This window comes from Amborella trichopoda, chromosome 5 (genome assembly GCF_054954075.1).
Source record: "Amborella trichopoda isolate Santa Cruz 75 chromosome 5, AtrichopodaSantaCruz75HAP2 v2.0, whole genome shotgun sequence".
In the NCBI taxonomy this organism is placed as follows: domain Eukaryota; kingdom Viridiplantae; phylum Streptophyta; class Magnoliopsida; order Amborellales; family Amborellaceae; genus Amborella; species Amborella trichopoda.
The window spans coordinates 35532139-35545157 of NC_142340.1; positions in this window are offsets into that span (position 1 = coordinate 35532139).

Sequence of the window (13019 nt, forward strand, 5' to 3'; positions counted from 1 at the left end):
TATTATCTTCTCATCCAAGTTCACCAAAAGGGAATAACAGAGGATATTGTATAGGATCAGAACAGCCAAAATAATCTGGAATAATTATTAGTTGACCAGATCGTGATCTAATCCATACACACCATTATTTACATTCATTGTCGTCATTTCCATCAATCCAGATCATGGCTGCTTTTGATGTGGAAGGTTTGTTGTATACGCATTAATCTAAATTACTATTTTCGTGTAGAACAATGTTATACTCGTCAAGATTACCCAGTTCAATAAGAGCTCTTAATTTACTGACGAAAGGATTATACCAAGAATGTATTTCACGAATAGTTTTTATAAAGTCAGAACTTAATTGTTTGAGATGATGCAACCTATTAGTAGTTTCTTTTTCAGAATCATATTAATAAATTTGTTAGAATCTAGGTTGATGATCCACAGGTACTTATGGTGGAGCATAGTGATATACCGGGCCTCTAATCTTGAATGTATAAATACTATTTACTTGGTAACATTTTTCCATCATTTCAGGGATCCAAAATATTGTATGTTGGAAATCACTATTGTATCCTCGTATTTATTTTCGAAATTTCAGTAATACGAAGTGTTACTTGTAAAAAGTTACCAAATTTCTATGGGAGGTTCTGTATATGACAAAGTTACTTGCCCTTTCATAAAAAAAATCCAGGGGGTTCATATTCTATTTTTAATGCATGAGAATAGGAACTAGTATTACTTTTATTTAAATGCTTTTCTAGAGAAACTTAACTGAAACCCCATCGCTCTGGTACCTATTAGGGTAATTTTAGGAGTCATTGTATTCCACAATAGAGACTCTTGTTTTGGACCCTACTTCTTCTTTTCAACCTTATGTTAGTGCGATTCTCTCTAGATCTTTTATGTATTTGAGTACATTTTGTTTTAAATTTTTGAGGTATTTTTTTGGGTTCACCGAAATAAAGTAGCAAAGATATTAAGTTACATATACATTTACAGGGCTCTTATGGTAATAGGAGTTATGCAAATCAATATAATTTGAAATTAGTAAAAAACCTGTTTTTAAATATTTACAATTGCAGGGATAGTTACAGAAGCTGCAGAAATGTAAATATATTAGTAGTCGGCATTATCAAAAGAAATACATAAAAATGGATATATATATTTCCGAATGTCGTACTAACTCTAAATATGCAGATTCTCATTGCAACATATGAACTATGTAAATATTATAGAATTTGTAATGAACTCACCAAATATTCAAGGTTTTGAGAGCTAGAACTTTCACTTTCTGCCGATGCAATTGACCTGTTAACATTCATCACAACAAGAAATAGTATAGAACAATTTATGAGCTGTACAACAAATCAAGAGAAGCTCTTTCCTATGAATTTTAAAAAAGGGCAGCAAATATGTTAAGGGTCAGGTGGTTCATACAATGAAAGTATACATTTTCCTTATATCCAAATTTTAGTCCCAGATAAGTTACAATCAATTTATTCAAATTATCTTATTGAAAAGGTAAATCAAAGAAGTGGAGGTACCTCTCATGCATTATGTAAAGCAATCTTCATTTCCTTTAGTTTACTATGTCTACCAGCCCTTAATGAGAAATTATCTTGCTTTAAGAATGAAATGTTTGTAACATATATGCAACACATAAGAATGAGTAGTGTTTAATACCAAATTTAAATGATTTTAGAGAGGAGAACAGAGAGAAAGCGACACAGAGAGAGAGAAAGAGAGAGCAACGATAGAGAGGGGAATTCCTATGTATACTATGATCATGTACTAAAGAGAACATCAAGAGGATAGATGTAGAGAGAGTTTGAAAGAGCAAGAAAATAGAACCGTAATTTATAAATTTAAATTTAACGAAATGGAACGTAATTTGTTTTTTGTTTTTTTTAGAGATCCATAAGACTTGGAGATGAACTTTTCTAATATCAAAAGTAGAAGTTTTTTTACGCGATTAATGTTACAGATTTACCTTCTTTCTTAAACCCAGGATGCTAATCTTCACTTTATACATCCACTCATGTTATTTCTTCTTTAATGAATGCAGGTTGGCGAACCTCTACCCATTTATAGAAATTTGGGTTTGAGTGTTAGTTTTGAATTTTGATTCAAAGACTTGTGCTTTTTGAGGAAAGGGGTCACTGCGATGAACCAAAAAGGATTGCAGGGAATGCCTCTGAGATATTAAATGCCATTCAAAAGCAAATTTTGTTGTTTTACTGGTTTCTTGCTTTCTTCTTTTCTTCCTTTCTAGAGAGAGAGAGGGAGCTTCGAATGGTTAGGTGCCTCAATCTCGCCCTCCGGATAAGGATGATCAAGTGGTACGTGTCTCGGGTTTTAGGGAGACCTGAGACTTTTTGAGATCGCTCTCTCGGGAACCTCGTTCGAGAACAAGGGCAGGTATTACAAACTGATGAAAGAGGAATTTAAGGTAGGTTCGGGACTTACTTGGGCTAGCTCGCGTGGCCACCCTCTTAGATCACGAAGAAAGCCCCCTAGTAGTAAAAATGGTTCGAAATCTCTTCCCTTGGCATGCATTCTCTTGTTTTTTGCAATCACACATATATGGAAAATATTATAAGACAGGTGGGTCAACAGACCTCACCTTGCCTATTTAGTGAACGTACACAAGCATGCACATTCATAAGAAGAAGAGAAGACTAAGAGAAGGAAGATGGGAGAGAAAATAATTTGACTAGGCGGGTAGATCAGCACAATGACTAAAATGGTGGGTAATTGGCCTAACATGGTAGTAAAATGGGCTCGGTAACTCAGACCGGCTCAATAGAATTACTATTAGACGTCAATACCGATACTGACTAGCCAGACACGATGGTTAGTCTGTCGTGCCAATAAAACGAGCACAGTAACTCTGACAAAACAATAGTACGGCTAGATGACATGATTACCATGATAGGCTAATCTCAACCTCTCTTCATCAAACGAAAGAATAACAGAAAGAGTGGAGATCACAAAGAAAGAATAGGAAGCAAGATAAGAGAAGAAGAAGATAATAGAAAGAAGGAGAGGGAGGGAAAGAAAGGAGGAGAAGAGTGCGAGAGAAAAGAGAAGAACACAGATGGCGCTAGGCGTCGTCGGCTGTATTAGGCAAAGACGAGGAAGAAGACACAGTCGGCACTGAGCATCGCCGATTGTGGTAGACAAAGATAAGGAAGAGGACACAGTCGGTGCTAAGCGTAGCCGGCTGTAATAGACAAAGAAGAGAGAGAGAACACAGACGGCACTGAGCTTCGTCGGTTGTGTTAGACAAAGAAGAGAGAGAACACAGTCCGCACTGAGCATCGCTGGCTGTGTTGAACAAAGAAGAGAGAAGGAATTGGGTCAGCACTTAGCGTCGCTGTCATGAACTCAAGAAGAAATTAAAACTTTATTGATGGTTGTGAGAAAATGAAACAATTTGCCCTTGCATGTTTATATAAAATTGGGACTAAACATGGGTGGACGCCCAAAAACTACCTAAAATTGAAGATAATTACAATTTAATTGAATTACAAGAAATTCTAAACATGGGTCCAAAATAACTATTTTACCCCTGCTTAACAATGTGTGGAATTCAAGAACAGTCCCTGCTGCTGCCGGAGAACTTGCGTGATCTTTTATGACTGATCCGGGTTGCTTTGATGCCCATTTGATCGAAAGATAATTGTTTTCATGTAAGGCTCGACATGACGATCGATTTGATACCCATGATCAAGTTGCAACAAACACAACTTGATTTCGCATCCGGATGAAGATTTTGTCGTCTTGAGTTTTGGCCGGAATCTTGAAATCTAGCGGCTGGAATTTATAACCGCTTCGACGCCTTCGTTCATGAAATCCAACCGTTCATCGTAAGCGATGTTTAGACCAGCGATAGACACGGACCTTACGCACATAATGTAATTGATTTCATACCAATCGGGTATATGAGCTACGTGATTTGGCCACTGGTGTACGGCATGCTGCTATTGAATTTTCTGCTACTTTCTCCACGGATCAGCAACTTCTCTCTAGTTTTTCCTCTCTGCTCGAACATCATTATGGGACGTACCACATATCAAAATGCTCGTCTTGACGAGACGAACACGCTCAAAAAATTTGAGCGTGATCTGACTTGGAATAGGTGAGATATGGGCCTCAAAAGTCACTACTCGTGACTGTAAAAACAGCCACCTTTAATGGTGTTTTGGGACAGGGTGCCCACATGGGAATAATGTGTGGCCTATCCCTTTTCAGTATTTACCCATAAATTTGTCTTGGAGTGTCCGATTAAGCCGAAACTTGACCCATAAGGGTTTTCTACTGTACCGGATCTAATAGCGGTGGTACCATAGCTGTTTGATATACCAGAAATATAGCTCTAGTTATGGGGTCCATTTCAGGGTGTCAGAGACTGATTTCGTCCAAATTGTTCCTTTGAGTTCACTGCCTTAGAAATGTATGATTCTGATAGAACTTGGCATGTGGCCTTTTAGAGTGCTGGTGAAGGTGTTGACTAATTTTGGGGTCATTCTGAGATTGTCAAAATTTTCACTATTTTGTAGGCTTTGTTGACCCGCTTCCTCTTTATTTCGCATCGGGGACCACGGTGTTGGAAAATGTCTTGAAACAGCTTGCCCCGCTGAATGTTGTTCTTTGAGAGAAGTGAGAAGAACAACATTTGAAAAATTTCCTTTGGCTTTATTACTTTTTTCTTCCTAGCCGCCAAACCACGTGAACGCCGAGGAGATTCACGTAATGGTGCAACTAGGATGCTCAAACGTAGGAAGGCATTGTTTGCAGTTCCGTCCATCGAGACTTTAGGGGAGAGAAGAGACCTTCTTGAGGGATCTTATCGAAGTCCTCACCCTTATGTGGATTATTTGTGATTCTGAAGCTGAGGATTTCGTACAGACCTCGTCAGTCAGAATCAGGCCCGATTGGCAATTGAGTGCCATGTCAAAGGGCATTGTTCCCCTTTGGTTTGGGTTTGTTTGTCTTTGGATAGACAGTAAAAGGGACTTTGGTTGGCACTATTTGCTGCTACATCAGTTTTTCTTTTAACAAGCAGGGTACCTTTGTGGGTCTCATCCTGCAGGGTCCAGTCAGGGGCATTTTGTTAGCCGGTCTCGAAAGTCTAAGCCTATCAGCTAGGGGAGGGATTTTGGCGAGCGACCTCACGACGAGGCGTCACCCTGAAATCTCTGGCAAGTTTGACCCTTGCTTTGTCAATTTCTTGCATTCGTGGGTGTCTTTGGTTTGTCGAAATGATTTCTTGTTTGTTTGTCTTGCTGAAAAGCCTTTTATCGAGGTGTTCATTAGCAGCTAGGGTACCTCAGTTTATCGAGGTGACCAGCTCTGGGTATAACCCCAACCCACTTCTATGTAGGTCGTTACATAGCAGCTTTGGGTATAACCCCTTCTGGGAATGAAGCTCTTCTTCATAAGACTTGTCTTTTTTTCTTAGCAAATCTTTTATCCTTCAAGTCATTTTGTGATTGGGCTCAGGCCGTCGAAATGTTTTCCTTGAAGCTCGTATTTTTGGGGCCTTGGTATTGTGACACTAAGAGCTTTTCTTTTTGAGTGCGAGCTGAAGTCGCGTACTGAGGCAAAGACTGCATCAACCTGTTTATTGGTCCAAGCATCCTTTGTGGATTTTCACAAAAACTTGAGAAGCGATTCTGTAGAGATAGTTTTCACAAACTTCCTTTTATTTGGGGTCTTTTACCCATGAAATTTCAGCCACATCCATCCTTATTCTTCCATTTTTACTCATGATGCCCTTTTGGGTTTTCACCATGCCCGATTATTTTTCACGAAACTCTTTTACTCATGGTTTTATGACCACGCCTGTCCGTCATTTTTTACTATTGGCACTCCCTTGTTTAAGGTATACACCATGCCCGTTTATATAAATATATATTTTTTATTATTTTTTATTTGTGAAGGCATGTTTAGAGTCATGCTTTCAGGACTTGTGCATAGCCTTTTAATGTCATGCTGCCAGGACGTGCACTCTAGTTTAAGGTCATACAGCTGGACCGTGATGGTGATGAATGGCAGTCTATGGAGGCCATCGAGTGAGTATGGTGGCGGTTGGACTCACTTGGGGACAATGGCACAGGGCTATCTATGAAAGGTGGATGATGCATGAAAGACAAATGAAGTGTGGTGACCCACTAGCTTATGACGAGTATGGGTGGCAGGATGGTTCGCCGTTTTGTGAGCGCGGGTGAGACTCACTGGGGAATGATGGAGGATGGTGAAATGAACGGACTTATCGGCGAGGTATTGAAGGTGGTGCACATGCAAAAATGGGTCGATTAGGGAAGACATGTGTGAAGGTGCATGTAAAAGGTGTGTGCGCATATGTGGGGGGGAGTTTATGGTCATGCCTTCGAGACCTGTGCAAAGCAGTTTATAGTCATGCGGGCAGGACGTGCACTATGGTTTAGGGTCATATAGCTTGGACCATAGTTATGCAATTTAAAGTCATACAACTAGGACCATGCAGTCTTGAGGTCGTGCAACTAGACCTCTGCTACAGTTTATGGTCGTATAGTTTGGACCATGGTGTTGAGCCTTTTAACATCATGTGGTTAGGACATGTACTATAGTTTAAAATCATGTAGCTTGGACCCAGTGGTTTAGAGTCTTCGGCTTGGACTATACAGTTTAAGGTCGTGCAACTAAAGCTCCACTACAGTTTAAGGTCATATAGTTCGGACCATGCAATTTAAGGTCGTGCAACTAGACCGAGGCTATGCAGTTAACATCATAAAGCAAGAACCATGGTTGTGCAGTTTAAGGTCATATAGCACGGACCATGGCTGTGCAATTTAAGGTCATGTAGCACCGACCAAGGCTGTGCAGTTTAAGGTCATGTAGCACGGACCAAGGCTATGCAGTTTAAGGTCTTACAGCAAGGACCATGGTTGTGCAGTTTAAGGTCATGTAGCACAGACCATTGTGTGGATCGCCATGTAGGTGAAGCTCCATAAGGGTAGGTCTATGGATAGGAATCTGACTCCTTGGGGATAAAATAGTTAAGGCTATACACAAGCAGAGAGCTTTACATGAAAATCATGGCCATATGAGGAGTGGCAAATCTTACGGGGATTAAGTGGGTAAGTGTGACTCCCTGGGGATAAAATGATTAAAGCCAGCAAGAGACTCAGATGGGAAGGCCGACTTCAATGGCGAAAAGGGGACAAATGTGTGTCCTTTATATCCTTAAGGACATAATAACTAGGTGTGAGACAGACCCACCGGGGGTTGCAGCAGTAAAAATGACCCTAACTCCACTAGGGATAATAAGCTGCGGTACGAGTATGACTCTCGTACAGGGCATGAGAAGTCATGACCTGAGTTTCAACGACCAGGGTTCCACTTTGCTGGGGATAATAGGTTAGAGTCAAGGTGCCACTTCCCTGGGGATAATAATAATAAGACACACACAGCTTCAGCATGGGGTGTGCGACAATGGACTACTTAGAACACAGTTAGCGTCGGGTGCTGCGACCATTATTTCTTTTGAGTGCTTTGCCGGTGATGGGTCTTCAAAAATGCAACCGGCGTTAAACGTGGCCAACACTGCTTCTTAACGACTCAGCCGAAGCTGAACACAGCCGGCGCTAAGGACGGCCTGTGCTATCGCGTGAACACAGCCGATGCTAAGTTGCCAACCACACAGCCGGTGCTAGGGTTGTTGAAACATAGGCGGCAGCGAGTCGCACGTGGCGCTGAGTCTCTGAGCACACAGTCAGCCCAAGCAGTCGATGTTGGAGTTATTGAGGACGCAGGCGACGCTGGGGCTTTGAGCACATAGTCGGTGTTGAAGTCACAATCAACAAGGGCGGCACTGCAGTCTTTAAACACACAGCAGCGCTGGGCGTAGGTTTGTGTTTCGGCTTCGTCCCGAGCCCGGTCCATTGTTGTTTGATCTTTTGGATTTGGTTGGGATTCCCAATTTGCGAGGGGTATTTTGGGGAAAGCATTGGCTATATAAAGGGGTAGAACCCCATTTCACCATTCTTTACTGAAGGTAAAAAGTTTAAGGACTTGGGCAAGAAAACTCTCAACAGTGAGAAGAGGGTTTCAGGTGGAAGCCCTGGCAATTAGCAGGTGTTCCGACAGGAGTTAGAAGGAGGTTTGCAAGTCAGCAAAGAAAGTTTCGGCTACCTGCAAAGGACACTAAGCAAGTGAGGTCAGAGTTACAGAAAAAGGAAGCGAGAAAAACGAATTCTCCAGAGAGTGTTTCGGGATGGCAAGGAGTTCTGGCCGTGGTTTTTGAGGGTAGAAGAGGCGATAATTGCAGCATTGGCCATTTCCGCTAGTTTTGGCAGTTTTTCCAGTGTGTGCAGTGGTTTCTGACAGCTTGGGGGAGTTGCAGAGGTTTTCCCACGGCGGAAGGGGAGTTTTGATGAGAACCGAAGGGTCAAGGGAATGAACCATCGCTGAAGGTGGACCGTTGCAGGAGGTGGGTAGTTTCCATTTGCACGTACGAGACGTGTGTGAGGTGACATAGAAGGACGTGGCCACGGTTGTCTGGTGGCGTAGAGGGGATCGAGGTGTCACGCGTAGAATCTGCAGCATGTGTGAGAGATCTGAACACAGCCAACGCTAGACGTTGGTGAACACAGCTAGCACTAGGCGTTAACAGACACAACCGACACGAGGCGTTAGAAGACACAACTGACATTAAGTATTGGCAGATACCGCCAACGCTTGGTGCTAACATACACAACCGACATAAGGAGTTAGCAAACACGGTCGGCGCTAGGCGTTAATTGACACAGTCAGTGCTAAGCTTTGAGTGCACAACCGGTGCTAAGCTTCCGAAATAATAGCCGGTGCTGATCCAATGCCTTAACGATTTTGATTCGGGAGTAAACCACTAAGCCATTTATAATGGTTGATTCTGCCTACCGAATTCCTGATGTGAAGAATCTTCTGAGAGGAGGAGAGGTCAGTACTGATAACTTTACCGGTGAGGCTGTAGCAAGAGGGAGCCCATTTGGCTAACAAGGTCAGTATGCAAACCAGAGCTTTTATTACTGACCCAATTCGTTTTACGACGATAATGTTAGTATCAAAGAAGGGGTGGCGCTCCTTCATTGTATGCACAGAAACATAGCTTTTGGGGAGAACTTGCTTACCCTCTGAAAACGAATGATACAAGAAAAGGGGCTAATAATGTGGTCAGGAAAAGGCCTTCGAATACAGGTGGAGCACCAATATTTGAAGGGATACTCTTCTTGGACTGCCAAGGTGTTGGTGTCGCACATAAACATTCTTAAACGTGCTTCTCTGCTGGCAGCGGTCCAGTGTTCGGACAACTACTATGATTGGTGTTGCAACACTGTCAACGTACTACTTGAGGCATGGAGTCACGTTAGCAATACCTGGCTTCTTGGGCATGGAGAAGTAGGAATCTCTTTTCTAGATCTTCATTTTATTGGAGGCCTTCCAATGATTGAGGCTATGTATAATGAGTTCGCGCCACCGAACTCGGTCATCTTTGGTGTTGCTAGCTTGGGGGAACAAGTGCTGCCTGCCAGTCTTCAAATGATTTTTGAGGCTTACCAATTGGTCCATGCTAAGTCTCGCAATGGTCGGTAACCTTCACCGAATGGGTGAAATTCTTTGTGGAGATTATCCTGAAGGGGGTTAAGGGAAGGTAGTTGTGAAGGGGACACCTCCCGTGTATCAGCCTGAGACCAATGGTGACTGCGTCCTTTTGGTAACATATTTCACCTTATTTTTGTGCAAGTCTGTTCTCCCTAGGTGGGCAGACGACATTCATCTAGGCGTGTTGTATGTGGCCTGTGGCATGGCCACATGGCATGAGTATGCCCTTGCTCAGCCAATCTTGTGTAACATTTACCATGGCTTGGGGGCCATCTCCCGTGGAAAGGCTTACAAAGGCAAAGAAGGAGGGAATGGCATTGTAGGAGAAGAGGCATTTCCAGGGGATTTTAAGACTCCATTCCCCAGTCATTACTTGTATGGGTAGCTAGGGGCCTATTTCCGTGCCACTTATGTGAGGTGCCGGGGTACATGGAACAATTTGTGGCCCTTCTTGATGAGGATTGTTGGCCAAAAGGCTATCTTTCACAGCCCAGGGGAAGCTCGGGGCTTATTCCGGAATTACTCTTTGAACATGCATCGGGTCCCATTTCTAGTTGGGAGCTTCATTGATCGTGCTTTCGTTGATGAACTGGGGAAGGAGCTAAACGTTGGTCCAACAACCATCAGGGAACTCATGCTCATCCTGAGCATTAGAGGAGGAGTTCTACCTTATCGGGCTCCGCATAGTGCCAGATTAGAAGGATATTTCCCCCATCGCTTCCCCATTCAGCATGGGCTTGATCAGGGCTGCCCCTTCTTAGTGTTCTTCGAAAAGAGTCGGGGCAGAGTAAATGTAAGGAAGCCGGAAGAGCTTGGGACTCTTCGTGAGTGTTGGCTGCCAGAACATATACGGACTGCTTGGTCTACGTGTCTAGAAACGACAGAGATCAGCTAGTATGTGTTACCTCACTTTGGCAAGAGGGCCCGAATGACCAAGGCCTATGCGAACTGGTAGAGGATCACCGGCAAGGGATATTGGGATGAGGACCACCAACAAGGGATATTGGGAGGAGGATCAACCTTGGAAAGGAGAGAACGACAAGTGGCATTAGGAGACTAAGCAGAGGAGAGTGGTGGATACTCCTACCCCTGACGAAGTCTTTGTCATGGAATATCCCTCTAACTAGCATGCTTTAGGGATCCCTCGAGAGATAGAGACCAATGACGTCTCACCCGAATTTCCAGCCATGAAACAGAGAACTGGAAGCTTCTTTGATAAACTCAATTCCATATTTGAATGGGATGAGGGCCGATAGGTCCCAGGTTATGAGAGGCGTCCCACTCAGGACTTGAATGCGCTGATTAGGAGCAGTCCCCATAGTAAACTGAGTACAGGTGCTTCTCAAGGAGGGAGTTCTAAAGTGGCAGTTCCTCCTCCAGCAGAGGGAAAGAAAAGGAAACGGTCCACCTCTATCGGCACTCATGCACCGGCTCCAGTTAGTCGTCATACTCGAGGACATAGGGACACTAATCTTCTAGTGATCTCTAAACCAGGAGGTAGTTCTTCCTCGTCTGATCATTTAGCAACTCCCTCAGTGTCACCTTCTACACTCTCTCCACCATCTTCTGTCTCTTCTAAATTGTTTTCTTCTTCTTCAGAGACTGAAGCAAAGGACTCCGGTCATTCTGAGCCCCTTGTTATTGCCACTGACAAGGAAATGACTCCAGATCTTGAGGAGGTGTCTCTAAGTTCGAGGGTAGCTCCTGAGTCAGAGCCGGCTTCGATGGAGACTGACGAAGCTGAAGGCCATGAAGCAAATCCTCGAGGGAGGGAATCTGATGTTGATGTGGCCTCTGTGCTTCAAGGTTTAGTGCCCTGATTGAGGCAGGGATGATGGTTCCAGGAGAAGGGCCCATGGTTCATGACTCCCTTGAGTACCAAGAGGCTGCTGCCCCCTAGGGCACGGATCGTGCGGATGCAGGGGTTCAGATTTTTATGACAGAGGTTCTAACTATTGAGGGCGCAGGCCAGATGGAAGAAGTCTTGGCTGAGGCTGAACCGGTGATTGGCGTAGGCCAAAGGGAAGGAGTAGTTCTTGAACTTGCCAATACTAACGTGGCAGTTCAAGAGAGTGAGAAGCAAGGGGAACATGTTTCTTCAGTGCCTGCTAGGACAGAAGTAGAGGCCTCCATAAGCGAGGGTTAAGGCGACAAGACTGGTATTGAAGAATACAGGCAGGTCGAGGCTGGGGCTGCCTCTGAGTCTGAGGTGCAAGAAGCTGTGGACTTTGCCGTAGTTTCAGAGGAGCCAATGGCTCAGATGGCAACCACTTCGACAAGCTCGGCCCTTGAAGCCAAAGTTTCTTCAGCAGCAGTAATCCTAGGAGCATAATCCCGGCCCATTTTTGGCGGGTTTTCTAGTATGATTGCAGGCATCCTTTGTGCAGGCCTTCAGGGTCTAAGGGAGTAGCCTTTCAATGAGCTAGGTGAAGCTTTGGTCAAACTGAGGGAATTCACTGCGACCACTGCAGTCGGGAGTGCACCAGAAGTCTGTTTCCATTTTTATGCAACCCTAAATGAGTTGGAGAGCTGGCGGTCGGGAATACTACATCATGAGGCAGAAATCAGTAGGCTAGCCTCCCTGAAGGAGTCAATCTTGCCTCGTTGCGAGAAGGTAGATTCCTACACTGAGAAGGTGGCCACCATGATCGGCTGTCAGCAGGATCTCAAGAGGGAGGCACATGGCAGCTATAAGAGGAAGATCGACATAAGGGAGGAGAAGCTAATATTAAGGCAGGAATTCACTGGTCTTGAGATGGAAATGATCCGGAGGAGGGCCATGGAGGCCTCTTTGGTTACGGATTTGTCCGAACTCGCCTGCACCATTGAGTCCGAAACTGTGGCAATGGAGGAGGAGGCCCAAATGGTGGCCGAACTGAAAGAGTGTGTCCAGGGCTCCGAGATTTCTCCTGCGGCGTGCAGCGCAGAGATTAATAAGATAATTGATCATTTTTTAAAATGTATTTTCTTTATCAACACTTGTAAAAGTTTTAACTGATGAATAAAGTGCTTCTTTTTCTCTTCTAACTCACTTTGCTGCATAATTTCATTCGCCTCTTACTTTGCTGCGCCTCATGTGATTTTTTTTCTTGAATACCTCTCAACATATTTATCGTCTCAAGGGGCTAATACCCTAGGCCTTGTTTATTCTCATGACGAGATTTCGCGGCTTGGATAGCTTCGAAATGGGGAGTCATTGCTATTTCTCCTCTTAATGTTTTATTAGCCAAGGGATCGTAATACATTTTCCTCATCATTTGATGAGCTTGCTCATTATAGATAGTCTAATCAGGAGGGGCTTTGGCCTCAATTAGTTGTGCATTCATTTCAAACCCATCATACCTTTTGGTCTCAGGCACGAACTCCTTTAAATGTTTTGAAGCGATTTGCATAACTTCCAATTAGCT